Below are 16,480 nucleotides of genomic sequence, written 5' to 3' on the forward strand. Positions count from 1 at the left end.
CTAACATATACCACATTTGATCAAAAATATGCATATAAGCACGTAAATATGTCAATAAGTCTGAGTAATTATAGACAAAGTATATCAAAAGTATTTTGCTGAACATAATTTATGAATTAAATTATTCCAGTTTTTCATAATTTTTGCGTCTTTTGATCTGTTATTTATTAATTTCATATATTTAGGATATGAATTAATAAATATACAGTTTACTTATAATTTTGAAAAGTTCCAAGTTAAAGTATATATCGAGAAGTCTGGGTATTTATAGAAAAAGTAAGTGACTTGTCGAGAACTCAAAAATGGACGTTTGGAGTTTTTCGATCGAGAAGTCATTTTAAGAAATGAAGTACATATCGAGAAGTCATTTTAAATATTCTTTTAGAGAACTCAAAATTGACTTATCGAGATGTCAAATAAATACCCAGTTTGTCCAGAAAGTGGACTGAATTAATTTCAATCTTTATTCGAATAAATTCAAAATAAAAATTAGAATAAATTTTCCAAGAGTATTTTAACAAAATAATTTAATAATTTAAATTATCTCAGTTCCGAGTTATTGATAAGTCAACCATTGTACTTGTAGAGAACTCTATGAACTATCAGTACTGGAGAACTCTTCAAGGACTTATCGACAGGTCATTGTTAAGCCTATCGAGAAGTCACTCGAGAAGTCAGTAAATTGACTTATCGATGACTCACTCGAGAAGTCCTAAAATGACTTGTCGAGAAGTCAATTTTGACTTATCGAGAACTCAGTTCTCTATATACTTTTGGTTTTTGTTATTCTGTCTTATGTTAATTTTACATATTAAGAATGTAAATTAACAACTAGCAGTTTACTTAGAATTTTAAAAATTCCAAGTTAAATTTGAATTTAAAAAAATATGCAGAGATTTCTAAAATTTTTATAATTCATATTTCAGTTAATTTCCAATGAAATCAAATTAATTTTGATTTACTGGAGATTAATCTGATGCAAAACATTAGCTGAGTTCTTGCCTTAGGATGAAGGATTAAGCATTCCAATTTCACCTACAAGTCTAATGAAAATTGCTTCATCCAAATATTTAGTAAAAATGTAAGCTAATTGTTTTTCTGTTGGAAAAAAAATAAGCTCAGTGGTACCATTTATAGCATGTTCTCTAATAAAATGGTACCTTACATAAATGTGCTTTATCCTAGAATGATTAACTGGATTAGCTACTATAGATATAGCACTAGTATTGTCACATATAATAGGAATTTTTTGTAACACTAGGCCATAATCCATTAGCTGATTTCTAATCCAAAGCACTTGATCACAACAACTTCCTGCAGCTATGTATTTAGCTTCAGCTGTAGAAGTTGATACAGATTGTTGTTTCTTGCTATACCAGGATACAAGTCTTTGTCCAAGAAATTGACAGCTTCTACTAGTACTCTTTCTATCAACCCTACATCCAGCAAAATCTGCATCTGTGTAACCAACAGCTTCAAAACCAGTTCCCTTAGGATACCATAATCCCAAGTTTGGAGTCCCCTTCAAGCATCTGAAAATCCTCTTTACAACCATCAAATATGATTCTTTTGGATTGACTTGAAATCTTGCACATAGACATGTTGCAAACATGATGTCTGGTCTACTTGCTGTTAAGTAAAGCAATGATCCAATTATCCCTCTATAGCTTGAGATATCTACATTTTTGCCCTATTTATCTTCATTCAACTTTGTTGCAGTAGACATAGGTGTAGATGCAGGTGAACAATCAACCATATCAAATTTCTTCAATAGATCCTTGACATACTTAGTTTGGCTGATGAAGATACCATCACTTCTTTGATTGACTTGAAGTCCAAGAAAATAGCTTAGTTCCCCCATCATACTCATTTCATATTCACTTTACATAAGCTTGGAGAATCTTTGACAAAGCTTTTCATTAGTAGAACCAAATATGATATCATCCACATAAATCTGAACTAGGAGCATATCATCACCATGTTTCTTAAAGAAGAGAGTCTTGTCTATGGTACCTCTAGTAAAACCATGCTTTAGTAGGAAATCTGAAAGTGTGTCATACCAAGCTCTAGGTGCCTGTTTTAGTCCATATAGAGCCTTGAGTAACTTGTACACAAAATTTGGAAATTCTGGATCTTCAAGCCAGGTAGCTGTTGCACATAAACTTCTTCTTCTAGCTCACCATTTAGAAAGGCACTCTTGGCGTCCATTTGATACACTTTAAAATTTGAATGTGTAGCAAATGCTAGAAAGATTCTTATTACTTCAAGTGTTCCAATTGGAGCAAAAGTTTCATCATAATCAATTTCTTCTTCTTGTGAGTAGCCTTTTGCAACAAACCTTGCTTTGTTTCTGGTAACTATACCATTTTCATCCATTTTATTCCTGAACACCCATTTTGTTTCAATAATGCTTCTATTCTTTGGTGCGGGAACTAACTTCCAGACTTTACTTCTTTTAAACTGATTCAGCTCTTCTTGCATGACAGATATCCAGTCAGGATCCAGTAGAGCTTCATCAATTTTCTTAGGTTCTACTTGAGACAGAAAACATGCATGTAGGCACTCATTAGCAGTTGCACTTCTAGTCCTTACACCAGCAGTAGGATCACCAATAATTGCTTCTCTAGTGTGACTTATATCCCACTTCCTTGTATGAGTTTGTTGACTTGTGCCTTCATTATTTTCTTCATTATTGGTATGACTGTTGGATCCTTCTTCTCTTTCTCCCCCTGAGTTTGTGCTCTCAAATTCAGGTGTATGAGATGAGTTTCCATTTTCATGATTTTCCTGTTGAGTAGTCTCTTCATTTAATGTCTGTTGTGCATCGACTTCATCTTCCCCATCAGAATCACTATCAATGTTGAGGTTTTCAAATGTCAGGGCTTCATCTTTATTATCATCAAGGCATTTCAAGTCTGGACACTTGTCATCATCAAAGATCACATCTGTGCTCTCCATAATCTTCTTTTGATCAATCACATAAACTTTGTAGGTTGTTATTTCCATTGAATATCCCAGAAAAATTGCTTCAAAAACCTTTGAGTCAAATTTTCCCACATATTCAGAGTTGTCTTTCAAAATGCAACACTTGCTTCCAAACACATGAAGATGCTTTATAGCAGGCTTTCTTTTACACATGATTGAGTAAGGTGACTTGCCATGTGCCTTGTTAATGAGATATATGTTCTGAGTATAACATGCAGTGTTAACAGCTTCTTCCCAGAAACTTGTTGGCAACTTGGCATCTTGCAGCATTGTCCTAGCAGTTTCAACCAATGTTCTGTTCTTTCTCTCAACTACTCCATTTTATTGAAGTGTTCTGGCAGCTGAGAATTCTTGAACAATGTCTTTGCCTTTGCAGAAATCACTCAATGTAGCATTTCTGAATTATGTTCTATTGTCACTTCTCAATCTTTTCACACAATTGTATTCTTCAGTCTGTTTTTCTATCTTCTTGATGTGCTCAATTATAATGTGTGGATTTTCATCTTTAGAGTACATGAACTCTACCCAAGTGTATCTTGAGAAATCATCCACCATCACAAGTGCATATTTGTTTCTTGAAATTGATAAGACATTCACTGGCCCAAATAAGTCCATGTGAATAAGCTGCAATGGTGTACTTATAGAATTCACAGTTTTTGACTTGTGACTAGATCTTTTCATTTTTCCTTTCTGACAAGCTTCACAAACTTTAACTTGAGAAAATTCTATTTTGGGCATGTCTCTTACTAACTCCTTTTTGACTAAGGTGTTAATTACCTTGAAATTCAAGTGAGACAGCTTCTTATGCCATAGCTTGCTTTGTTCTTCTGATGCCTTGGTGTGGAAGCAGCAAATGCCATCCTTATTTATTAAGTCCAAGTCTGCAACAAATAAGCTTCCTTTCCTTGCTCCTTTCAGAGCAACTTCACCAGTTCTCTTGCTGATAAAAGTGCATTCTTCTTTGTTGAATAAAACTTCAAAGCCTTTGTCTGCAAACTGGCTAATACTGAGAAGATTCACTTCAAGACCAGCTACTAGTGCTACATCATCAGTGACAACATTTTCAAAAATAATCTTGCCATATCCCATTGTGAATCCTTTGCTGTTGTCTCCAAAGGTCACCAATGGGCCAGCTTTCTCCTCAAACTGTGATAGTAGGGCCTTATCACATGTCATATGTCTAGAACATCCATTGTCAATGATCCATATGACTTTCTTCACTTTGCCCTGCACACAATGAGATTCAGGTGTGTTTAGTGACCTAAGCATTGTTGGGTACTTTCTTCTTGTTAACTGATTTAACAGAATTAGAGTGAGTTGTTTCAGATAAAATAGAGTTCAATGATTGTTGTGCATTTCCCTATCTGATGTAGACCCTATTTCTATTTTTTTAAGGTCTACTCTCAGTTTGTGACAACTCTTCATCACTTTCAAGTTGCAAGGGATGCAATCAAACTTGTCACAGAATGAGTAGGGATCATTTGAATCTGCTTCATTGTATTTGCAAGTTCCTTCAGTTGTCTTGCTAACAACCTTTTTACAAAGATGAGATAGATGATTTGCGGAGCCACATTTTTTACACTTCTTTCTAGGAGCATTTGCAACATAAGCAAAATTATTGCTTTTGTTTATCCCTGTTTTCCCAATTCTATTTTTCTTCTTCTTTCTTGCATCTTCAATCTTTATTTCTTTGAAAGGAATCTTGGTGCTTTGATTGTCCATGAGATTTTCTTCAGATTTAGAAGATTGAGTTGAGTTTGCATTTTTCTTTTCATTATCCTCATCTGCAATTTCTTGCTTGATTATCAATTCTTCTTCACCGAAGTCTACTCCACAAGCCTTGAACACATGTGACCCAACCTTTTCCAGCATTGCTGGAACATTTTCATTCTCTGTTGCTTTTCCTTTGTCTCTTATGTTTTTCTTTTTGCTGTTCAAAGCATTATAATCAAGACCAATAACAATATTTGCACATAGTTTATTTTTCTCATGGTACTGACCAACCAATTCAGATACATTCTTGAAGGACTTCAACTTTACTTCATTTTTCTCTAGTTTTTCCCTTAGCACAGCCTCAATATCATTTGCACACTTGAGCTTGTTCTTCAGATAACCATTTTCTTGTTTCAAGGCTTCAAGCTCCGCTATCAATAATTTAGTTTGTTATTTTTCATTCTCAAGCTTCTCATTCATTTTTGTCAGTCTGCTCACCTCTTCATTTGCAACCACCATGCTTGTATGAATGTGGAACAATTTTGTGCTCATCTTTTCAACAGTTTCCTTATATTGATTCACATATAAATCAGTGGTGGTAAGAGTTGGTACCTGTGATTTAGATGATGATGATTCTCCTTGCTCCAAAGCCATGAGTGCATAGTTACCAAGTTCTTCATCTTCATCATTTTCAGAGTCATCCCAACTTTTACCTTCTGCAATATAAGGTTTGCTTTGCTGTTTCTTCAGAAGAGCTTCATACTTTGCTTCAAATTCAAGATAAGCTTTATCTTTCTTTGCCTTCTTGGGTTTCCTGCATTCTATAGCAAAGTGGCCTAGTTCATCACAATTAAAGCACCTTATCTTAGATCTGTCAACAGATCCAGTTTTGTAGCCATTCTTGCTATTAGAATTGTACTTCCCCTTTTCCTTCCAGATGTTGTCTTTATTGAAAGACTGTCCTTTACTCTTGAAGTATCTTGGCTTCTTTACTCTAATGTTAGAGAATTTTCTAGCCAAATAGGCCATTCCAGAATGACTTGCTCCTGTGAATCATTTGTTCTTTGCTCACTTGTTGAGGCAACTGGAGTTTGAGATCTTGGTTCATGATTCGATGTTTGGCTTTTATTTACAATTAAAGCACTTGAGCCATCCACAACATGTCCTTGACCAGATCTCAATGATTGCTTTTGAATCATCTCTAGTTCATATGTTTTGAGAATTCTATATAGAACTTCCAGAGTTATTCTGTTCAAGTCTCTCCCTTTCCTGATTGCTGAGATTTTATGTTCCAAATGATCATGGAGAGAAATCAAGAACTTTAGGTTCACTTCTTCAGCTTCATAGTATTTGTCATAAAGTTGCAAGTCATTTATATGCTTACTGAATCTTTCAAACACATCAGTAATGTTTCCTTTGGCTTTGCCATAAAACCCTCATATTGTGAAATCAGTATTCTTCTTTGGTTTGAACTAACTTCCTCAGTTCCCTCACAGAGTATCTCAATCTTTTCCCATATTTGCTTGGCAGTGTCACAGTTGACAATGTTGTTGTACATCACATTGTAAAGTGACTCAATCAATATTAATTACTAGCTGTTATCCAGGAAAACTTTCTCTTTTTCAGGGTCAGTATACTCAGCAGGATCTTTTGGAGCATAATGAGCTGGGATAACCATGTCTCCATCTGTAGATTCCTCAACTCTAACCGTAGGAATGAAGGGTCCATTCTTGAGGATCTGAATGTAGAGTGGATTGGCCATCCTGATAAACAGCATCATTTTCTTTTTCCAAAGAGTGTAGTTAGCTTTGTAAAAGGTAGGAATTTTGATGCTACTGATTTTCTGTGTATTCATTCTTCCAAGATCTTGAATCTGTTTACTTTCAGATTTTGCTATGATACCACTTGTTAGGAAATGAATAACACACAAGGGGGGGGTGAATGTGTTTTACTGTTTTTGTGCTTTTCTTGAATGTTTATGGTTGAACAAAGTAAATTAAATCTTGTAGTGAAATGTGTTCATGCAGAATTTAAGCTTGCAGAAAATAAAGAACACATATCTTCAAAACTCACTTATTTTATATTAAAATTAAGACAGTTTTGCTATAAAATTTCTAGGCTCTTTGTTGATAAAGAGCTTAGCTTCTCCTTGAGAGTGTTACAAGAAATTTTATCTAAATTGTTACAACTGACTGGGGGACCAGTGTTAACTTTATAACTTAGTTAACTGCTGGTTTACGCAGTGTACAATAAGACATGCTATTAGCTTTTCTAAACTGTCACTTGTCATTTCTATTTATAGAAAAGTAGATCTTCTATTTCTGGCTTAGCATATCTTTAGCATCCTGTGTTCACTTTGATCTTCCTTTGTCAGTTAATTTTTACCATTGATCTTGCACAATCTTTAAGCTGCGTTTTTTTAGACTTGTCAATCCAGCTGTTTGGATTGTTTGTTGATTGTTAATCTTGGATATTGAACTGATCTACAACTTTGTACTTTGAGATTTTACCTAGAGATCTCCAGTTTAGATCTATAGAACACTTGACATCTCGATAAGTATATTAGATTATCGAGATCTCTAGTACTCTATATTTAGTTTGTCTTGTAGAGGTCTTCAGTTCTCTATAAGAGAATTTTGGCTTGTCGAGATCTCTAGTCTTCACATCTTCACTTTGACTTATCGATAACTCTTAGTTCTCTAGTAGCTTCTTAACTTGTCGATATCTCAGAGTTCTCTACTCAAATTTAACTTGTCGATATCTCAGAGTTCTCTAGTCAAATTTTGACTTATCGATATCTCTGAGTTCTCTGGTGGAACTTGACTTATCGATAACTCAGACTTCTCTAATGAATGTTGACTTATCGATAACTCTGAGTTCTCTAGTGAATAAGTGACTTGTTGATATCTCCAATCTTCATGTCTTCAATTTGCTTATCGATATCTCTGATTTCTCTATAAGCTTCCTAAGTTCTCTATAAGCCATTCTGGAGTTCTCGAATGACTTCTCTATAACATTAAATCTGTGACTTGTAGAGATCTTTACTTAGAGTATTTTTCCTAAAACAACTTTATTCAACTCCAAGCTTCTTCATAATTCTTCTGAGGCATGATCTTCTTGATCTTCTTCCAGATTGAATTCTTAGGCTTGATCATGTTTATAGAAAAAGGCTCCAGTCTGCTTCTTTGACATTTTTATAGACTTTTAAATGTGTCAAGTACAAAGTGCAAATTAAGATAACAATACAACTTACTTAGGGTAAACCCAATCTTAACAGATTATGAAAAGTAACAGTTTATTATTCTCCTTAGGTCAGATGTCCATTAGGCTTTGCTTCATACTTTGATCAGGGACACTAATGATATTGTTATCTTCAATAATCTTTGACATCATCACTTATGTATGATATATATTTATTGGAATCAAGCCCATATGTAGTTTATTACTTTAGGACTCCTCCAAATAGGGTTGTCCACGTTTTTTATTAAGCCCATAACAGCCTCTGGCCCTTATCCAACTAGGTTTAGGCTAAATCTAAAAAGTCATTCTCCTAGTATGCCACTAGATCCTTATTTATCATTTTTATTATTGTAATTATCCATTAGATATATGTATATTCCATACATATATCATGTATATCCATGATTTTCATGTTGTTGTAACTTGTTAGGAGTCCAACTCTCTATTCCTCGCTGGCCAGGAGTTATGTCCTAGTAGAATTTCGCCTCTACAAGCTTCTCATCATAATCAGGATATGCCCGTATAGGCCTCTCGTCATATTGGAAATATCCCGGCCTATCATGATTTCTAACTACCACTAAGTCTTGGCATATTATAAGAAGCCTAGGGCATTGGCTAATCAGTAAGAGGCCTCTCTTATTTTCCTTTATGATAGCCATCATAATAGGCCCTAACTATTATCTCGATACCTCTATCATACCAGTCCACTTAGGTCCATAATCCTTACTTTGTCATCCAAAAATCCTAATTCATTATGCCAATCAATCTAATCCCTCTATGGGCCATAAATCCGGCCCAATGAAGATTTTATGCACATAACTACCCCCGGTTCCTCGCAGCAATTGAATACAAGAGGAACCTATATAGCACAGGGTTATATCCTTCTTTATCCTTCTCAGAGAAATACGTAGCTTCCACATTTGACTTCCACACTTACATGAGCTAACTCGGTATAAGAAACAGGAAACACAACGCCTCAACATATGTACCTCAGTCTAAATCCTTAAATGAAATCATCCAATACACTTTGGACCACGTATTCCTATGACAGTTCTAATCTAGGGCTTCCTGACTCTTTTAGCTGTATCCTCTGGCTTTCAGCCATTTCCCCAAAAGCCATACATTGGCCTTCCAAGATATTCTTTTCCCTGTGAAATTAATCTCTATGAGAGAATCCTTTATGAGTGAATCCCAAAAACTTCCGCTGTTTCAAATAGGCTTCATTTATCCATAATCCTAGGTTGCCAAGATAATTTAAAAAGAGTGATTAGTAGCATGAGCTAAACAACTCTTATATATAACGCGTGAAACCAATACATATAGAATGCAAGCATAAATATGCAAGTAATAAAATGGGAGTGTAAATGATTTTGTCTAAAAATAAGTATCCATATCCGTTGTTATCTCAACAATCAGGTTGAACCTTGACGAACACACTTTTTAAGACAAAGCCACAATTTTCAGAGGCTTCTATGGTTTCATCACTTGGCCTATTAGTATATTATTTATTTTTTAAGGACTTCACCCTTGATTCCCAACGCCTATGAGACTTTTAAATCCTGCCCATGCAATATGGGACTTTTAAATCTCGCCCATGTAATATGGGACTTTTTCGACATGCCCATGTTCTATAGGGCTATTTAAGTTTATTGCAGGAGAGACCAAGGGAAGGCCATGGAAAAACCCATCAATTGTTACTATGTCCTTATAAATGGTTTACATTATGGGGCATATAGCGTGCCTAGGTATCTACTTGAAAGCTTCGGCCAATAATTTTAAAAATATATTGTAACTCCATCCATAATGTAAGGAAATACATAAAATGCAATACCCCCACACATGTAAACCCATGTATATTTTATTCCTTAAAAATATAGGATATGCGTATTTAGAGAAACATGTCCAAGTGTAGGGAAAACAAGGGATATGGGGTGCAACCTAGTGATAATTAATTTTCATATATGCACATAAAGTATGCATGATAGCGAATATGTAAAAGCCTGAGATTAGGACTTATCTCATTTCAATGAGACTAGGGTTCATCCATAAAAAACCATGTGGTTGAACCCTCTTCCGGGGCGTCCCATTGGTAAAATCCATTTCCTATCATATTAGCCCGTTCATGGTGGTGTTAGGGTTTATACTGAACTATTCATTTGAAGTATATGCTATTATAATAATCATTTGAGAATCTTGAATGCATGTTTTCACATTGTCTGTATATAATATATTGTAGAAAATCTAGTATCAAATGGGATAACAGAAGATTAGATTGTCAAAGTCCTTATATAATATAATAAAGGTTCACAGTTTAGGTGGTGTTAGACAACCACTGGAACAGCTGAAGTATTATTTAAAAATAGTATATATTGACTATTAAATAATACTTGTATACTTTGTGTATATTGAACGGGATCAAAATAGTAGAATAATTGTTTCTCTTATTCTGACAATAAAGAAGAACTAAGATTCTATCATATTATTATTGTTTAGGTTCTTAATCCGGATATAACGATTGACACTTGTATTTAATGCACATGCCTTGATTCATACATTAAGTAATTTATTTTAAATTTTGAATTTATGTATTGGTCAATGACGTTATATACAGAGTGGGATATTAACTATAAAAGGAAATCGTGTCCGAAAAATATATTTCGGTGATGATGTCCACTTGAAAGCTCATAAAGATAATTATGTTTTAGTCCTACAAGAAGATTTTTTTCTTGCATAATTATAAGGTTGAGTGGATGATCAAGGATAAAAGATATTGATTAAATTAATTGTTAGAAATTAATTTAATTAATGGACATGCGATATCTTAAATATGGAGAATTTAATAAGCAATTAATATGGGATCCGAATTAAATGATTAATTTACGGAATTAGGAAAGGTAGTGCAAATATTAATTCTTTAGTGGATTGAATTGATATTTAATGACATTGGGCTTGACTCAGAATGTCATTAGAAGGCCCGACTTAATGGTCCATGATCCCTATTGTAACCTATAAATATTCTCATTCTCCTAAAGCTGGGGTACGACACACAAAAATAAAATCATATCCCAGGGTTTGAGAGAGGCAGTCGTTTTCTCAAGGAGCCAACTAGGATTTTGGATTTTCAGAGCTTTAAGGAGAGGCACACCTTGGGAGATCGAAACCCATACTTTATCCAAGTAGAATCAGGGAATACAGTAGAAGACGTGGACTTGAATCGCTTGCGCCGTATCGGTTAAGGTTAATATCATGTTCGTACTCTTTTAGATATATCATAAAACATATGGCAAAGATTCTATTATTCCAACATGTGGGATATTGAAGAGTTGATATATTCCTCAAGCCAGCAGCTTTTCTTCCCAATATGACATCCTTCTCTAGCCCATAGGCCCCGTACACAATTATCGTGGGGGATGAATACAAGAATCGTAAGAAATATCTCTAATCCTTCTCTTTGGGGAAATCATTGATGTTATAGTATCCATCATTATGGGTGAGTGCAAGTGCAGGCCTATCCAATTATAAGTGAACACCAGTGAACTTGCAGCGAACAAGTAAATGCCAAAGAACCAGCATTCAACAGGTGAACCCCAACTATCCCATAGCCTGTAGGTAAATGCGAAGAAATCCGCAACCCCCGGGTAAATTCCAAAGAACCCACAGCCAGCAGGTAAATGCCAAGAAACCTATATCCAATTGCTGAATGCAAAGTATGAGGACTTGTTCAGCGGGGGAGGAAAATGTTGATACTCGTTGTCCGTAACTCCAATATTATAGGCATATCCTCTATAGATTTCCCAAGAGTAATTAGGCGGGCTATCCCAAAAAGGGGTTCATGGATGATGACTAAAACTTCATTTGGCCCAGGCTCTCATTTCTCAAAAATGTAGCTGAAAGGATGAAACAATTGAAAGCCGATGTGAAGGCCAAATACACTAAGAAGAAGGGGCTTGAAATTGTCAATTCGAAGCTAAAAATGTTTGAATGACCAGAATTAGGCCCTTCCACCATAACTATAGATGCCCACTTTCATGCATGAAGGTATTAATAAAAAATTACAACTTTTGATTTCCTGCCATTAGTCAGGAAAAACTCGGGCCATAAGTAATAAAGGAATTTGAATAAGGTGAAGGCCAAGAAGACCAAAGAATCCCTATGTTGGCCTGCAGATGAGGTTTCAGGTGTGAATCCTAAATAGAGGAAGCCTTCCGCCAAATTCCCCATTTCTTAGATCACCCCTAAAATGCGTTAGTAAGCCCATACATGCTTCCCCTTTATACAAAGCTTCATGCCAACATAATTCGTTGACTTTCTTATAGCATAATAGGCTTCCATATTATCTTAGGGTAGCCTCATAAGTATCCTTGTATTTACGGTGAACAATTTAGTTACTGCCCGGGGGTCTGACCATACGTACATCCCGGTGAAAATGTGGTTTTTCTAACCTTCGTAGATATTTCCCAAGGGTATACCAATTTTAGGGTTCCGCGTGGTCCTTGTAACCTTGAATTTCCTTATTTACCAATCTGTGTATAATCCATACATATGCCATATCCATTTCATGTGCAATCCACACATGTTCCTTTTCATATTTCAATAACCCAGTTTCCCTGAAGTACGCCCAATTTTTTTTGGGTATTTCCATGCCTTATGTATTCCACATCTTGAACCCCCCGAGCACTGGGTAAATAATAATTCTTAGTTTCCATAGTTTCCATCTTATGTATAATCAAAAAATTTCTCATATCCATTTTAAGTGTAATCCACACTTCTTCCCATCCTAGGTTATCTATATACCGAGCTTCCCCAAAGACTTGAAATAACCATATACCATTAGGTTTTCCACCTAATATTTTGGTCCCTCCTAGTTTGGAGGATTGAAGTAAATCTACTTCATCCCGGGTTTCACATTTTTTGGCTTTTCCAAACCTCGTATAAATCCTAGCTAAGTTAAAAATCCATATAGACCTAATATCCCTAGGGTTTTTCAAATCCATTCCAATTCATATATCATCTATTCCAGTTTATATATAAACCATATATGTTCTGATCCATGGCGTGAAAACCAATCCATGAAAGTAAAAGCCAATACATGGCGCGTAAGCCAATTCCATCCATGAAAGCCAATCCAAAAAATCCATAAAAGCCAAATCCATGAAAGATAAATAATCCATACATTATCCCTGGCCAAAATTCCATAAATTTCTCCATAAGTAACTTTCATTAGGGTTTCCCACCCCATACAATCAACCCCCATTAGGGGTTTTACAAAAATCCCATTATCCTGATCCATTTATTGCTTGAAAAATCCTATTTACTTGAAAATTTATCACTTTCAAGAAACCATCATGGGCAGCATACCATCCACTACCCCCGGTTCCTTGTATCCATTTGAGTATAAGAGGAACCTTATATATTCCACAAACGGGCTTGACTAACTTTTACCTTGAACCCTTAAGGTTACGTGAAGATGCTCAGTGTAATAAATAAGAGGTATCATAGGAGAAGCGTCTACTACCTCTAATACACCTTCCCAATAAACAATATACAACCTTTGCTTGATCATTCCATAATTATTATTGTATTTTCCATAGGGTCAAATATTAGAAACCTAGGAGGCCTGTTGTTGAAGGAAAAACTAGATATGTTGAACCCCTTATCCTCATGTATTTAGGCCTCCATGACTTTACCAATCAAAATATACCTTATAAAATTTGTCTAACAGAAGATTTTGGGCATGCCAGCGGGGTTTTGTGAAAGCGGACTACGCTCAAGTAGCATGGTATCCACTACCCCCGACTCTTTCAAATAATTTATTCATGACCGAAAGTTGAACTTTACAAAGCTTCTCATTCTCTTGGTAGAGAAGCATGAATAGGCATCCATGAGGTTGGCCATTACATGACTCATGGCAGCCTCAACAAGTCCATCAACTAGGGTGGACAACTTTCACCAATATCCTAAAATAGGCCTTCTCCCGGGGTATTCCAGATTTATTTCATCACCAACCGGGGTATTCCAGATTTCTTTCATCCCTCACCGGGGTATTCCACATTTCTTCCATACCCTATCAGGGTATTCCATATTTCTTCCATATTCTACGGGGATATTCCATTGTACAACTCGTATTTATGGGTTTTTATAACTCTATGTTCTAGCCTATGATGTTGAACGGAAATATAGCAGAAGAACCCCCCCCCCATGTTGGAGACCTGACATTTGGCCAACAACATCATCCATATGGGCCTAATAATGATCAACATTACTCTTGATAGAAACTTTAATGAATTGAGCTAATTTTTTTCCAGGGGCTTCTGCTATAAGCCAACCTTAGAGCATAAGGAATCTCATGGTGTTATAAACTTTAACGGAAGCCATTCTCATAGTTGTTGGGCTTTACCAGAAAATGTAATAGACTCGATATCCACCTAATATGATTTCATTTCCATATTAATCCAGCTTCAGTACTCCCTTGGGTCGGGGGTTTTGATTAAATTCAAAATCACAGTTCATCCTTTTAAGGGAAAGAGATTTAGGAGTGCATGACCCTTATTTAATATCCCATAATAGGGTTTCTCATATTCAGCTGGAGTCTCTTCTAAGGATTCCTTGGAACCTCTACCCAGGGGTTTTTCTAGTTGCACCCCTCCATCATAGGAAGCGTCAAGCTTCTGAAACATATTGTTCATGAGCATGCCATCATGGAACCTCTGTTTGGGTTTCTCGTATGGGTAAATCATTTTTCCGTATAAGCCTAGTTTTCGGGTTTATTGATATTCCAGAATTGGCCATCAATTAGGGGGTTCATAACCTCATTTGTATTTAAGTTTTCTTGTTTCTTATAAGTCATGGGTTTTTATTGATTTTATTGTTCAGGCTCACTAATTATTCCCTATATAGGCTAAAGTATGGAGTGACTTTCGGTCTTTCAAGTTTCCACAATAACCATTGGCTTGTTGAACCCATCATATAGTTGAATGCCAAATCCAATTGAATGCCTAGCCTAGGTAAACGCCTATTCCAATAGAAACCCCGGGATGATCAGAGGGGAAATTTGGCAGGTCCTAATCATTGCATGTATAAACCATTATTAGGTTAAACCACTATTAGGGTAAACCCCTATTAGGTTAAACCTTTTTAGGTTAAACACCTGGTCCGGCTGAAGAGGGACTTTGGTAATCCTTAATCTCTGAGTGATTGAACATCAAGATTGATATTCTCCATTTTCTGACTACACGAGCCTCTTCATTAGATGTAGAATTAAACCGAGAAATTGGCGCTTTCCTATATTGGGGCTTTCCTAGATTGGGGGATTCCCGTGCAATTACTCTTTCCTTGCTAAACCGAGAAATTTACCCTCCCCCCGATGTCTCATGGCTGCCCTTTTATTTTTATGTCTACCACTAAATTCAGTAGTGGTTGGAGTGTTGTAAGAACTTGGAACCATGTCACAAATAATCTTTCTATCCAATCCCATGGGTATAAAGACCCAGGGAGGAACTTTTCAAACCATTGATATGCCTTCTCATCAAGGGCTGCATCCAACAGCTTACACCTAGTATTTTGTTCCACCTGATGCACCCCCATCTCCATGTTAAAGTGATAAAAATATTCTGTTAGATTAGAGATACTGTCATATTCGGTGGGGGGGGGGGTAACGCCTATTTTGTGGAATATGGACAATGACGATTCATTTATAACCCTAGAGAAGGGGGGATGAATTTCTTTATAATCCTGGAGAAAGGGGAGATGAAATTTCCTTATAACCCCGAAAAAGGGGAAAACAGTAATCCATACCAACCATAACTTCACCCCTATTTCTATCATATTCAAGGCTTCCTCTAACTTTTCTGTTATAAGGTGATCCTGCTTCTTATGAAAAGGCCCATACCACTCGTCAACATTCTCCAAAGGCATTTTCCAAAATCATTTGGGATTTCACCACAACTGTGAGAACACATATCAAGGTTTTCCATGCCTATAGTTTACATATATTCCCCATCATGATCCATCATGAAAATTTCATGGGCCTTCTGCTTATACAAAATATCCCGGCCTATTCCCGTCTTTTGAGATAAGATTCTCATCCTTGCCAATTTTGGGGTCCCGACCATCAATTATGGGGTAAAATGAATCATGCTCCACCCCAAAGCTTCGTTTACCCTAACATTTAACTTGGGAACTGTTGTAGATCAGGTTTCTCGTATAGAGGGGAAACCCTAACCGGGTTTTCACCATTTATCTCATAGGCCCATTTGACTATAGCCTCTCCATATGACCTTTACTTCTTTTCATTTAGGCTGAATTCTTCCCTCAACCAGTAGAAATAATGCGTGTTTTTTTGCATAGGAACCCTCTATTCTTCATTTCCCAGGTCAACATCAGCAAGCAAATTTGCTGGAGGACTCTCTCCAGCCCTTCCTTCCTTATGTCCATAATTGAGTAGGCTAATATCAATTTTTCCTTTTTTCCCTGCTGGCCACCGGTTGAGCCTCATTTCAAACCATCTTCGAATGAAATCAACACATGAAGACCATATTCCGGC

Source organism: Apium graveolens, chromosome 8, assembly GCF_009905375.1.
Source record: "Apium graveolens cultivar Ventura chromosome 8, ASM990537v1, whole genome shotgun sequence".
Taxonomy (NCBI): Eukaryota; Viridiplantae; Streptophyta; class Magnoliopsida; order Apiales; family Apiaceae; genus Apium; species Apium graveolens.